Below are 12,124 nucleotides of genomic sequence, written 5' to 3'. Positions count from 1 at the left end.
TATATATTTGTCTTATCTATACATGTCTGGGTCCTGTAGCCACCATGAAAAGGGTTGATAATACTCACGTTAGTTTGTGTCTCAATTATGACCATACACAGTGCAGGTAGTTAGTTAAAGATGTATACATAACCCAGTGCCTTACACTCTTAACTCTTCCTATAGCACACACACACACACACACACACACACACACACACACACACACACACACACACACACACACACACACACACACACACACACACACACACACACACACACACACACATTTATTCTCACATTCTGGTCCTATAAACGCAGGTGGGGAGTTGTGATAGTGAGTACAAGTCCTGGTAAGTCAGTCAGGTTCCAACCAGTTTACCCTCTGGTTCTGTAGTCAACACACACACACACACTACTGCCGCCACTTCCCAGATCGTCACCAGATAGTACCCCCCGCACCAGCTGATGTACTTACCGGTTATATTAAATGATATATACAGTACCAGTAGCCACCAGTTATATTATACAGTGGAGCTTTGTTGTCGGTAAGTCAGTCATGTGAACAGACCCTTATGTACTGTGTGACGTAGGCTCTCTCTCTCAGATGATACACCACCACCTACACTAGTTCTGGTACACCTCATAATAAGTTGTTCCTCGGTGATAAGGGGGACACCACCAACACGCGTACTGTAGTCTTCACCTTCTGTACTCTTACTGTATACTATCACCATTACCATCATCAGTATTACCGTCATCATCATTATTACCATCATCATTATTATTATTACTATTACAGTCATCATTATTATTATTATTATTATTATTATTATTACCATCATCATTATTACTATTATTACCGTCATCATTATTATTACCATCATCATCATCATTATTATTATTACCATCATTATTATTATTACTATTACAGTCATCATTATTATTATTATTATTATTACCATCATTATTATTATTAGTATTATTATTATTATTATTATTATTATTATTATTATTACCGTCATTATTATTATTATTACCATCATTAATATTTTTATTATTATTATTATTACCTTTATTATTATTATTACCATCATCATCATCATTATTATTATTACCATCATTATTATTATTACTATTACAGTCATCATTATTATTATTACCATCATTATTATTATTACTATTACAGTCATCATTATTATTATTATTATTATTATTATTATTATTATTATTATTATTACCGTCATTATTATTATTATTACCATCATTATTATTATTATTATTATTACCTTTATTATTATTATTACCATCATCATCATCATTATTATTATTATTATTACCATCATTATTATTATTTTTATTATTATTACCATCATTATTATTATTATTACCATCATCATTATCATCATTAGTACCATTATTATTACCATCATCATTTTCATTATTATCATTATTGCCTTCATCATTAATATTACCATCATTATTATTTTTACCATCATTATTATTTTTATCATTATTATTACCATCACCATTTTCATTATTATCATTACCATCATTATATTAGTATTATTATTACCATCATCATTATTACTATTATTATTATTATTACCATCATCATCATCATTATTACCATTACTATTATTATCATCATCACCATCATCCTTATTATTATTATATGAAGAACAAATATCCAGACTAGTACAGTGGCGACTCTCCCTTGAACAGTACCTCAAGTAGTTTATATCACTTAAATAGATATACCTGTACTTACTGCCTCACATGGTTGACAGTCACTGCCTCACATGGTTAACAGTCACTGGCTAACGTGGTTGACAGTCACTGCCTCACGTGGTTGACAGTCACTGCCTCACGTGGTTGACAGTCACTGCCTCACGTGGTTGACAGTCACTGCCTCACGTGGTTGATACAGTCACTGCCTCACGTGGCGATAGTCACTGCCTCACATAGCTGAGTCACTGCCTCACGGTTACTGCCTAACGTGGCTGACAGTCACTGCTCGACATGGTTGAGTCACTGCCCACGTGGCTGAGCCACCGCCTCACACGTGGTTGAGCCACTGCCTCACGGTTGACAGTCACTGCCTCACGTGGCTGAAACAGTCACTGCCTCACTGCGGTTGAAAAGTCACTGCCTCACGCGGTTGACAGTCACTGCTCACGTGGTTGGAAAGTCACTGCCTCACGTGGTTGACAGTCACGTTCACATGGTTGAGTCACTGCTCACGTGGCTGACAGTCACTGCCTTCACGGCTGGACAGTCACTGCCTCACGGCTGACAGTCACTGCATCACGCGGGCTGACAGTCACGTTCTCATGGCTGAGTCACTGCCTCACGTGGTTGAAACAGTCACTGCCTCACGTGGTTGACAGTCACTGCCTCACGTGGTTGAAACAGTCACTGCCTCACGTGGTTGAAACAGTCACTGCCTCACGTGGTTGACAGTCACTGCCTCGCGTGGTTGAGTCACTGCCTCGCGTGGTTAAAACAATGATTAAGACACGTTTAGGGACCAAGGTTCAGGGACCAAGGTTCAGGGACCAAGGTTCAGGGACCACGGTTCAGGGACCAAGGTTCAGGGACCACGGTTCAGGGACCACGGTTCAGGGACCACGGTTCAGACCTCAGCTCAGGACCAAGGTCTAGGGACCAAGGTTCAGGACCTCACGGTTCAGGGACCAAGGTTCAGGGACCAAGGTTCAGGGACCAAGGTTCAGGGACCAAGGTTCAGGGACCAAGGTTCAGGGACCACGGTTCAGGGACCACGGTTCAGGGACCAAGGTTCAGGGACCAAGGTTCAGGGACCACGGTTCAGGGACCAAGGTTCAGGGACCAAGGTTCAGGGACCACGGTTCAGGGACCAAGGTTTAGCCGTACACAACACGATAAAGACAGCAATACATACCCTCCTCCTCATCTCCCATGACTGAAAACGGAGAAAATCCAATATCAGTATCTATGAAATTTTGTATCTTAAATTTAGAATAAAAAAAATCCTTAGGTTTACTTTATGATCTAATTGGCCTTAAGACTAACTAGCGTGAGAGATGTAATAAAGGGAGACTGTGGGCGAGGGAAGCATGCACTGTACAGTAGTAGTGGACCATAGCAGACCCAGACGGGGGGTTATAGGCCACACTTACTGACGTGGAAGGTGCTGTTCACTTACTCTTCTACGCAGCCTGTCAAAACATAACTCAAAAGCAGATACAGCGGCGAGAACAGGTGAATGTTACTCATACTTACAACTAATTAGCAACAAGATCATGCAACAACAACAGTACCGAGGCAGAGGTGTATAAATGGAAGTCAGGGCTCAACAAAGGGGACATTACCAAGGTACTCAAACTATCCAACCAGGAGCGAACTCGTAACAATGGTTTTAAATTAGACAAATTTAGATTTAGGCGCGAAATAGGTAAACATTGGTTTGGAAATAAGAGTAGTGGATGAATGGAACAAGTTACCAAACATCATCATTAACTCGAATACGCTGGATAACTTCAAACATAGGTTGGATGGATATATGAGCGATAGGGGCTGGGTGTAAACGGGACTGCCCAGTATGGGCCAATAGGCCCGCTGCAGTTTCCTCCATTTTTATGTCAGCCAAACACCTTGCTTTATTATAAGACTTGCCAGTTGGCTGCTCCATAAATGAAGAAAGCAAAACACAAGACTAAACAAGGAACATCCTAACTCAAGGATGATGTGTTCTGGATGATTAAACAGTCTCCACACAGGTTAGGTTAGGTTACTTAATTTTTAGGTGAAATAAGCAGCAGGGGTGGAGAGTCTTCAGGTGAACCAACATATATATAAAAACAAGTGATAGCTACTACAGGCGGCACCCCCAAGGCCAGGGAGCCATAACCCTGGTCAATAAACAACAAGAATACTAATAACCCAGCCTCCTCTACTGATCTATTTACATACTGAATGTGATTATAACCCAATGATGTATGTTGTACCTCACACACACCCTCACAACCCCAACGCCAGAAAATAATAATACATATACATAACAAGAATAAAATTATAATATAAAATATAATGCGCAAAAAATTACCAATATATAAAAAAAACCGAACAGCATAGAAAATGTCACCACGTGCATCAGGTCGTGTTGAAACTGTCTTGTTCTGGGTGTTTTATTCCGTAAAAAAAAAAAAAAAAAAAAATTATATATATATATATATATATATATATATATATATATATATATATATATATATATATATATATATATATATATATATATATATATATATATATATATATATATATATATAAACACCTTCCTGGGTATACTTAATTAAAAGGTAGATACTAATTGAAGGTGAGAAAATATGTGGAGGTGAGGTGTTGGGCGTGGCGGGTAGGGGCAGGATCAGTAGGTGACCTCGCTAACCTACTGTATATGGGCCACAACACCTAACCTTCGACGCTCTCCTTAATATACTCATTAATCTTTTTTATATAATACAGGTGTTAATTATTTCCACTATATAAACTACACCGCCATGTTGACACTGTGTGATCAATGTTGTGAACTTGTGCCGAACTAAGGTGAGGTTTTCAGCGGGTGTTTTCGAGTTTTTGTGCAGCTGTCAGGGCGGAGAGTACTGTCTGTAGCAGCCGGAGCCACGGGGTGGCGCATCAATGTGCCGGCCATCGTGGCCTGGCCCTTGTGGCAAAAACTGGCCCCCGGGTTGTTTAACTTCCTACTCTGGCGGCGGCCCTCACACTCTTAGTGGCACTGCTACCCAGCATCCTGCCTCTCCCTCCACGGTACTAACCCATCCATCACCATACTCCTGGTGTGGTTAGGCCGGTCACTGAGGGAGGCACTGGGAAGAATGACATGTGAGATAATATAGTGACCGCGGGTACTGTACACGAAGGTTGGGTTGAGTTGGATTAGATTAGGGTGTGCTAGGTTAGGTTGTTTAATCAATTATCAGGTGTAAAATAAGCTGGGGTGCCTAACCTTCACGTGATCCCAACTCGTCGCCAAACACCACACCAACACACTGACTGACACACAGCCACATGACCACAGTCACCTGACCGTCTCTCAAGAGATGAGAGTACAGTACAAACAGGTGAGGTGTGCCCCTCTTATACCCTTCATTAGGTAGGTGGGTGGGTACGGGCGAGGGTGACCCTAACATGACACAGATTCACGGCACTAACTTCACCCCCCGCACACACACGTCATGATCTCTCCTCTGTCTTTGTCTATCTGTCTACTCCTGCCGCACCACCGTTACCATGACAAGAGACTCCGGTGGAACTTTTCATCACACACACACACACACACACACACACACACACACACAGTCACCGGGACAGCCATTCAATCCAACTAGTGATCGTCACCAAGCAAGCATGGAGGGAGGGAGGAGGAGGGAGGAGGAGGGAGGGAGGAGGGAGGAGGGACGGAGGAGGAGGAGGGGAGGGACGGACGACGGAGGGAGGGAGGAGGGAGGAGGGAGGGAGGACGGACGGAGGGACGGACGGACGGAGGGAGGGGACGGGACGGAGGGAGGGAGAAGGGTGTGTATGAGGCGTGGGGAGTGGGGTGGGAGGCGTGTAAGGAGAGGCGTGGGAGGTGTGGGAGGCGTGTATGAGTAAGTGTGGGAGTGTGTATGTGGGGAGGCGTGTATGAGGGTGGGAGGTATGTGGGAGGGTGTGTATGAGGGTGTGGGAGGTATGGGAGGCGGCAAGGAGGCATGGGAGCAGGGAGGCGGTATGAGGCATGGGGAGTGTATGGGAGGTGTGTATGAGGCGGGAGGTATGTGGGAGTGTGGGGAGTGAGGCATGGGAGGCAGGGGAGGCGTGCGAGGCGGGGAGTGTATGTGGGAGGCAAAGGAGGGCATGGGAGCAAGTGGGGGAGGGCGTGTATGAGGCGTGGGAGGTGGGAGGCGGTGGCGAGGCATGGGAGTGGCGGGGAGGCGGGGAGGAGGCGGGAGTAAGGGAGGCGTGTATGAGGCATGGGAGTGTATGGGAGTGTAAAGAGGCGGGAGGTATGTGGGAGGCGTGTAAGGAGGCGTGGGGAGTAAGGGAGGCGTGTAAGAGTAAGGGAGTGTATGTGGGAGGCGTGTATGAGGCATGGGAGTGTATGTGGGAGGCGTGTATGAGGCATGGGAGTGTATGTGGGAGGCGTGTATGAGGCATGGGAGTGTATGGATTATGTTGGATGCGTTTGGGGGCGGTGATCGTGGAGGAGTGTGTGGGAGAGGAGGAAGGCCATCGAGTGAGTGGGTGGGGAGAATAGGAAGTATGGGGAGGAGAGGCTGTGAGGGGAGGTATAGGGAAGGGTCAGGTCAGGGAGGGTGTGTGGGGGAGGAGTAGGGAGGGCGTGATCATGCGGGCGGTGGTGATGAGAGGCGTAGGGGCAGTAGGGAGTTGGTGGGCGGGACTAGAGCCCTCAAGCGGCCCTGCCAAGATGGCCATCGGGTCTACCCTACCGCATATCAGTCTCTGCTACCAGGAAAAAAATAATTATGTGAGTGAGTCAGCGGGTCGGGCGTGGGGGGGGGGGTGTTCAAGAAGCACGTTATCATACCACTTCCCTGATCCTAGTACTGTACCGCCATGTGAGCAACAGTTTAGCGGCGGCTGCGGCCTCCCACACCAGGATTTAGATGCGGCGTGAAAGAGGAGGAAGGAGGTATAGAGGGGAGGAGCCACGCCCTCCACCAGGATGCTCACCACACCCCGGCAGTCAACCAAGTGTGATAAAAATCCTTCTTCTACATCCAACGACAACATTCAACCTTCAGTCACATGTTCTGGGACGAATAAACAGAAGCTGGGCTGCGCTAAGCAGGGAAGGGCTGAGCTGGGGCTAGGGCTGGGCTGGGGCTGAGCTGGGGCTAGGGCTGGGCTGGGGCTAGGGCTGGGCTGGCGTCTTCGTGTGGAGGAGGAAACGCACGCTACGTAATTTCCCTAGACTCTACTCTCATTACTTTATGGAGTATGGTGAGGGAGCAGCACCTCCCTGTCTCACACTCAGCATTACCTCAAACAACTCTCGTGTACTGTACCTTCTGTGTTCACATCTGTCCCTTCATGACTGTCAGGTGAGGGACCACATGATCCCAGCTCATCACGACGTGTCACGCTACCTCTATACCTCACCTCTCACCCACCACCTCACCTCTCACCCACCTCTCACCCACCACCACACCTCTGACCCACCACCACACCTCTGACCCACCACATCACCTGACCCACCACACTACTCTCTCACCCACCACTCACACCTCCGACCCACCACACCACCTCTGACCCACCACACCTCTCACCCACCACCACACCTCTCACCACACCACACCACACCACAGTACACTTATTACTGGCTAAACTCCGACACCATCTACTACTGTATAAATACGACAAGTGAAACATTATAAATAGTGTAAAACGATAATTCTAACTCAAATCACATGACTTGTGTTCAGATTCACAACACATTCATAATTGACTTCTGGTGACAGTAGCATAAGGCTAATATATATATAAATGGAGGATATCCTTGTTTGGTGTCTCCTGTACCCGGGTCCACCAGCGGCCCGTCATGATTCCTAATTCTGTACCATCAAGGTTTACGTCGTTCATCTCAACACATCACATGAATTATATACATCTAATATATAACCTAACCTAACCTAACCTAACCTAACCTAACCTAACCTAACCAAACCTATCCTATCCTATCCTATCCTATCTTAACCTGCAGCAGGGCGGGAGCAGCGGCACACCCGAGATTTTACTAAAGACGAAGCTACTGAACTGAACAATTATTTAAAGGGACCGGTATATCTAGAACCCCGTAAGAGCTGCCTTAGTTCCAGCACCCCGGCCCAGGTCAAGGTGTAAGAGAGAGCTTAACACAGTAGAAATGAAGTAGATTACCTGTATGATTAGCCCAGCTTATCTCACCTGCAAATTAACCTCAGCTTATCTCACATGAAGAGTAACCACCCCAAAGCTACCTGGGGGGGGGGGATAGGTAAGCGTTAGGGTGGCTAATCTTCAGGTAAAATAAGATGGGGCTAGTCTTCAGGCATAGTAGGCTGGGGAGGGAGGGAGAAGGGGGAGGGTGAGAGGGGAGGGTGGGGGAGGGTGAAGGGGAGAGTGAAGGGGGGAGGGAGGGGAGGTGAACCATTGTTTTCTCTCCACTGTGGACGAGAGGTTATTCCCCTTCTAATCGGTGGAGGAGATCAACACCTCCCAGCTACATAATCTTACGGGTAATTCACACAGCCTCCACCAACTCTCTGATCTTTACTATTCTTCACCTGGTTTAATATTTCAGAAGTAATTAGCAAACACACACACACACACACACACACACACACACACACACACACACACACACACGGCTTGACATTGTTCGTACAGTGAATTAACAAGAAGTGTCGTTAATGAATGCACAGGTAATGTTAAAAGACTCACTTCCTACAACACACAGCTATACGCAATGAGGATGCCAGTATGTGCGCGCGTCTAGTGTGAGGGGTATATTTCTTACAGTCTCCACCTCTCTCTCTCTCTCTCTCTCTCTCTCTCTCTCTTCATTCACACAGCACAAAATTGAGAGATAATGAAATTTAATTCTCAACTCAATGCTTTACCACGAATAGGAATCAAAGCACGGGAGTGGTTGTGTTTCAGGATCCACAACACACACGTAGACAATAACAAAGACAGGTCGGCAGGTGCGTCGGCGGTGCGTCGGCAGGTGGGTGTGGCAGGTGCGTGGCAGGTGCGTCGGCAGGTGATGATAGATAATTATTTTATTCTACAGCTGGAAATAAATGATGCAGCGGAGGAGTATGGATGGGTGTGGTGGGGGGTGGAGGGTGTGGTGGGGGGTGGAGGGGTGTGGTGGGGTGGGGTGTGGTGGGGGGTGGGGGTGTGTGGGGGTGGGGGGTGTGGCGGGGAGGTGTGGTGGGGGTGGGGGTGGGGGGTGGGGGTGTGGTGGGGGTGGTGGTGGGGGTGTGGGGTGTGGTGGGGGTGTGGGGGTGTGGTGGGGGTGTGGGGTGTGGTGGGGGTGTGAGGAAGGGGTGTGGGTGGGGGGTGTGGTGGTGGGTCAGACACCAGGGGCGTGGAGGGGTGCAATAAAATTTTAAACTCCCAAATAGATAATGCGAGGCGAGTGCAGGTGAGGCAGGTGTGACCAGGTGAGGCAGGTGTGACCAGGTGAGGCAGGTGTGACCAGGTGAGGCAGGTGTGACCAGGTGAGCAGGTGTGACCAGGTGAGGCAGGTGTGACCAGGTGAGACAGGTGTGACCAGGTGAGGCAGGTGTGACCAGGTGAGACAGGTGTGACCAGGTGAGACAGGTGTGACCAGGTGAGGCAGATGTGACCAGCTGAGACAGGTGTGACCAGGTGAGAGGTGACCAGGTGTGACCAGGTGAGGCAGGTGTGACCAGGTGACAGGTGTGACCAGGTGAGACAGGTGTGACCAGGTGAGACAGGTGTGACCAGGTGAGACAGATGCGACCAGGTGAGGCAGGTGTGACCAGGTGTCGTAGTTCAGTCACTATTCAAGGAAGGTAATGAACAAGGGGGTGCAGGACAGGCTGTTTGGGGAGAGGAGGGAAGGAGGGGAGGTAGGAAGGTGGGGAGTAGGGAAGAGGAAGGGAAGATGGGGTGAGAAGGGAGGGATACCCTGTGTGGTAAAATATGCATGGGGGTGGAAAGGAGGGGTAGGAACGGGAAGAGGGGCAGAAGCAGAGAGGAGGGGGAGGGGGGAGGGAGGGGGGTTGAGATGTCAACTTGGGGGCAAGATCCGCGTCTCAAGGTCCCGCCCGCCTCCCTCCTCCGCACTGTTGTCCCGCCCTCCCTCCTCCTCCCGCCACTGTTGTCCCCCTCCCTCCCTCCCGCCACTGTTGTCCGCCCCCTCCCTCCTCCCGCACTGTTGTCCCCCCCTCCCTCCCCCCTCCCGCCACTGTTGTCCCCCTCCCTCCTCCTAACCAGTAAAGCATCGCCCGTTTCCTCTATCTAAAAAAGGTTAATAATGAGCAAATGGAAGACAATTTACATATCAAACAGTCGAATGATCTCTTTACTACACAGGCAGAGCTTCCCGATCACCGGACGATTAACTAACGCTAATCTAACTCTCCTGTAGGTCGGGTTAGTCAGGACCTCTATAGGTGAAATAAAATGAAGGTGCAGGAGGTAGGGTAGGGTGTTAGAGTTGGGGAAGGGGTGGTGGGGTGGGGTAGGGTGGGGAGTGGGGAGATTGGGGGGTAGGGGTGGGGTGGGGAGTGAGGTAGGGTACGGTAGGGTAGGGTGGGGTAGGGTCTTCAAGTAATGCGAGCTGCCTCACCCGAATTAGGATCGAGTTAGTGTCCTTGGTGGCTCTTCTTAAGATTAGAAAAGGTGCGTAAGGTAGCGTAGGACCTTGTGAGGGACACACACACACACACACACACACACACACGAGGGTAAAAATAAACACTGGGACCTCACACCCCTTCCTTCCTCCCACTCTAAAAGCAACAACAACAATTATAATAATAATAATAATAATAATAATAATAATAATAATAATAATAATAATAATAATAATAATAATAATAATAATAACAACAACAATAATAAACAAATAAAAACAATGAAAAATAGAAAATAAAAGAACAAAATAGCCAGGGTGATGGTCAACTTTTAGCCTGGGTATAAAAGGTCATCTCATGATTAATATAAATAGAATTACTTCAGGTGTATTTTAAAAACATCATGGTCAACAATCCTCAAGTAAACAAGCCTTGCCAAAATGTTTCCATCAGACAGGATGTTTTGGATGCACACCTCCCACCCCCACCTGATATGAGACAACCTTTAACGTGAGGGTGATACACTCTGCTGCCCCATGCCTCACCTAACCTAACCTTGATAACAAATACGACAAAGATTAACTAGGAACAGCTAAACAATTTTGGGGTAGTGACTCGTCCAGCCAAACACCCGCCCGTTCTGCCTGTTACAACGCTGCTACTCTCCCACTCCTGATAACAACTACCCGAGTTTCATCAACTACATAATTACCTGGAGAAAAGCACCAGGTAAAGTCCGCGTAAAGTACAGTATATAAAATCCTCTTTTTCTACACGTGCCTCAAACACCTCGTCTTCCGGTAAGTGTGTGAGGAAGGATCATCATATGGTGACCCAGGCTGTGTGTACCTCCCGCCATCCCCGTCTGGCTGGCCGGTATATACAGTATAGGTACTCCAAGAGCTTTAAATAACTGGTTTTAAGGCCACATAATATTCCTCAAGTCTTCACACGACGTATTTACAAGACTTGAGCTTAACAGTTATAATGATTGCCAATTAATGATTGTTATTTATCCTTCAGAACCAACGGAGGTAACGACCACTCAACCCCCCCCCCCCAGCCTTACCTGACATCAATGACCAATAATTAACTTGGTAACGCGTTTGTGTAAGGCTGCTGGCTTCTCACTCTCTGTTCCTTTACAACCATCCCCCCCCCACCTGCGTCATCACCACCCACCCGCTCACCCACACAGCCGCCCACTACCACCTCGCCACGTGCGTATGACGGGTCAATTGCACGCCAAGTTGCCAAAGCTTGTCGTCACATCACCTTTTTTTCCAGAGCAAAGGAGTTGAGTAGGTGGCACACACACACACACACACACACACACACACACACACACACACCTCTCTTAGATGAGCGTCGTCATGTTGCTTGCAATAAGCATTAGAAATTTTATCTTTTAAAATCCCAACCAACAAACCCAAAATTCATTGTTAACATTAAAGTACAGACCAGGTTCACTGTGTACCGTACGGGATGTGTTCTTGTCTCCATACACTCACTGCGAGTCAAAATGGAACAAAATAACAATCTGCCTCTTTGACACGATCGACGGAGAGGAAAGATTCACGACAACCTAAACGAAAACAAATGGGGAAAAATTAACAAAAGTCAAAAATTAAAAAAGTAAGCGATTCCTCATAGAAAGAATTAATAGTCGCGGACTAAAGACCAAATTAACGCACAAACAAACCCTCTCCTAAAGTCTTAAAAAGTGGCTTAACAAAATAACACAAAGACCTTCAGCAGTCTTAAAAATA

The 12,124-nt window shown here is 47.1% G+C and overlaps 1 long non-coding RNA gene across 1 annotated transcript in view; it reads right to left on the bottom strand.

The window, feature by feature from the left end:
* LOC121870670 overlaps positions 1–12,124 on the bottom strand; it is a 46,099-nt gene that overhangs the window by 8,376 nt on the left and 25,599 nt on the right. The window contains exon 3 of the long non-coding RNA XR_006089746.1: positions 2,906–2,926. This is a non-coding gene — a long non-coding RNA (uncharacterized LOC121870670). The remainder of the gene's footprint in view (positions 1–2,905; positions 2,927–12,124) is intronic.

The sequence above is a fragment of the Homarus americanus genome, unplaced genomic scaffold, assembly GCF_018991925.1.
Source record: "Homarus americanus isolate GMGI-L3 unplaced genomic scaffold, GMGI_Hamer_2.0 scaffold56333, whole genome shotgun sequence".
NCBI classification, from domain to species: Eukaryota; Metazoa; Arthropoda; class Malacostraca; order Decapoda; family Nephropidae; genus Homarus; species Homarus americanus.
This window is presented reverse-complemented; position numbering and strand designations above follow the sequence as displayed.